We start from the raw sequence: 3,407 nt of genomic DNA, 5'->3' as shown, positions 1-3,407 counted from the left end.
GAAGAGCTTATCCACCTTGACTAGCACATCCTCCACTATGCCCCTTGGGTAAGTAATAAAACGATCAGCCAATTATAGAGACATGTATGTGGGTTTTGGATCAGGCAAATCCAACTTTTTAAAGATCGATAACGGCATCAGATTGATGCTTGCTCCCAAATCACAAAGGCACTTGTCAAAAGTCAACTTGCCAATGGTGCAAGGAATGGTGAAGCTACCTGGATCTTTCAGTTTTTGAGGTAACTTTTGCTGCAGAACAGCGCTGCATTCTTCCATGAGAGCAACGGTCTCAAGGTCATCCAGTTTCACCTTTCTTGAAAGAATATTCTTCATAAACTTCGCATAACTAGGCATTTGCTCCAGAGCCTCAGCGAAAGGTATATTGATGTGAAGTTTCTTGAACACCTCCAAAAACTTACCGAACTGTCTATCCAACTTTTGTTGCTACAATCTCTTAGGAAAAGGTGGTGGAGGATAGAGCTATTTCTCCCCTGTATTACCCTAAAGCAGAGTGTGTTCAACAGTAGTCTTCCTTGGTTCCGCCGCTTTCTCCTTTTGCTTAGCTTCTTCATCTCTAATTTCAGCTTCTCCTTCTTTTGGCTTTTCAGCATCAGCCACTTTCCCAGACCTTAAGGTAATAGCCTTGACTTGCTCTTTAGCTTTCTTCCTGCCTGGTACTTCAATGTCACTGGAAAGAGTGCCAGGTTGACGATTGAGCACTGCATTGGCTATTTGACCTATTTGGTTTTCCAAGGTCTTGATAGAAACCGCCCGACTTTTGCATAACAGCTTAAGTTCCTCAAAATCAGCACTAGTAGGTACAGCTGCACTTCCCTGTTGAGGATATGATTGCCTTTGAGCATACTTCTGTGGTTGCTGAAATCCAGGTGGATTAAACAATTTACTCACACCTTGCTGATATGGTGGCTGAATAGCATTCTGATTATTACCCAAGCTGAAATTTGGATGATTTCTGTTATTAGGATGATAGGTAGCTGGCACAGGCTGCTGTTGTCGCTGATAATTATTCATATACTGAATAGATTCATTGACAAGAGAACACTGATCCGTAGCATGAGAACCTGCACAAAGCTCACAAACCATAGCTATTTGATTAACTTCATATATAGCCAGAGAATCAACCTTCATTGACAGCGCTTGGAGCTGCGCTGCAATAGCGGTGGCTGCATCGACTTCCAGAATACCTGCTACCTTCCCAGACATCATCCTCTGAGTTGGGTTTTGATGCTCATTTGCAGCCATAGTCTCGATAAGATTATAAGCCTCAGTATAGCTTTTAGCCCATAAGGCACCTCCAGCTGCTGCATCGAGCATGGGCCGAGATTGGGCCCCCAAACCATTATAGAAACCAGTGATCACCATCCAATCGGGCATTCCATGATGTGGACACTTTCTCAACATTTCCTTGTAGCGTTCCCACGCTTCGCACATAGATTCTGTAGGTTGCTGTGCAAACTGAGTAAGAGCACTCTTCATAGCAGCAGTCTTTGCCATCGGATAAAACTTCACCAGAAACTTTTGCACAATATCTTGCCAAGTAGTGATGGACCCAGCTGGTTCAGAATGTAACCAGTCCTTAGCTTTGTCCCTCAGTGAGAATGGGAAAAGCCTCAGCTTGATAGCCTCATCAGTTACGCCATTATACTTAAAAGTGCTGCAGATCTCGACAAAATTCCTTATGTGCATGTTGGGGTCTTCAGTCGCAGCCCCTCCAAAAGAAACAGAATTCTGCACCATCTGAATAGTGCCTGGCTTGATTTCAAAGGTGTTAGCTTGAATAGCTGGATGAAGAATGCTTGACTGAATGTCATTAATTTTTGGCCGAGAAAAGTCCATAAGAGCTGGATCAGCCTGAACAATATGATCACCCATGTTTACTGGTTCTTTCTGCTCAGTTCCTGAATCCGAATCTTCAAAATCTATCTTCTTCGGAATATCAAGAACTTCGTCTGTCTCCTCAGCTGTATCTAAAGTCCTCTTGCGAGTACGAGAACGAGTTTGCATAAATGCTCGCTAAAGTACTTGAAACACAGCCGGAAACAATAAGTAACTACTACGTCCTAATCACTGAGTCCTAATGACCAATGATGGTAAGTTCATAAACTAAACAAATACGCCGAATCCCCGGCAGTGGTGCCAAAAACTTGTTAGGGTGAAAACACGCGCTAATATTCACGCAAGTATACGCGTTCGCAAGTAATATAGAATACTTTCTAGTTCGTTCCCACAGAGACTCAGACTAATTATTGTTTAATTAAACTCACGCACCAATGTATGATTACTTCCCAATGTTAAGACACTAACACTTAGAATTGTTGACTAAATATTAACTACAATTAATTACTTAATTAATCACTTAATTAACAATTCAAATTAACAATATTAAAACACTCATGAGATCACAACTTCATTACTACTTCCTTCAATAGTTATTGTTATTACCTTTAGCATGTGACAGTGATGATATTAATCGAATAACACAAAATTGATAAAAGCCAACTTTCATTGTACTAATACCATTCTACCAAACATCCATAATTAAGATAGAAGTTGAATAGTCATCAATTATGCTGAGTTCCTATATGTCTACAGAAATGGACAATAGAACGATTTAAGCACAAGTTATTCCTTTTGATTACACAGGGCGAATAAAACTGTTAGAGTTACCCACTAATCATGCACATCATACATGAACCTATGCTAGCATGGCAAGTTCTAAATCTCAAGATCCACCGTCGCTTCACAAGAGATTAACACCCTATCTTATATGTTCGCGACGCACATAAGACGAATACGCACAACCAATACTAGATATCATACAATCATCACACACTAAAGTATTAAACAATTAACTAAAGAATTCCATAGTAAATCCGTTGCGACCCCATGATCACGATTAGCCCATAATAGCACTCATCGTCATCATGGGTTCATATGAAATCATGATAAACAAACACAAGAAAATAATAACAAAACTAATTATATTAAATCAGAGTACGTCACAAGAGTAAATAGGTTCAAAGTAAGAAAAGTAGCATCCAACGTTACAATGAAACAAGAATCACAAGAAAATATGCTTCCTCTTCGTTGCTGTGTGCTAAAACGGTCTTCTTCCTTATCTCCTTCACTCCTTGCTTAATACCACGATCCTCTCTCGTGAAAACGTCTCCAAATCTACTTATATAATAGTCCCATAAAACTCAGATTACATAGAAGTGGAAGCCAAACAGAAGTAGAAGTCCTAAAATAAATTATCTTTTTTTCCCGACCCTGCGCGGCCGCTCAGCATAGCTGAGCGGGCGCTCAGCTTCCTGCGCGGCCGCTCAGCATTGCTGAGCGGGCGCTCAGGACCCTACTGGAAAAATCCTGAGTTTGCTCCGTTTCTT

The 3,407-nt window shown here is 40.7% G+C and overlaps 1 non-coding gene across 1 annotated transcript; it reads left to right on the top strand.

The window, feature by feature from the left end:
• Positions 1-1,393: 1,393 nt before the first annotated feature.
• LOC141709396 (small nucleolar RNA R71) lies at positions 1,394-1,500 on the top strand. Its single transcript, XR_012569974.1, has one exon. It is a non-coding gene; the product is annotated as a small nucleolar RNA R71 (small nucleolar RNA).
• The last annotated feature ends 1,907 nt before the right edge of the window (positions 1,501-3,407 follow it).

This window comes from Apium graveolens, chromosome 2 (genome assembly GCF_009905375.1).
Source record: "Apium graveolens cultivar Ventura chromosome 2, ASM990537v1, whole genome shotgun sequence".
Taxonomy (NCBI): Eukaryota; Viridiplantae; Streptophyta; class Magnoliopsida; order Apiales; family Apiaceae; genus Apium; species Apium graveolens.
The sequence above is the reverse complement of the archived record's forward strand: the minus strand, read 5'-3'. Positions and strand labels throughout refer to the sequence as shown.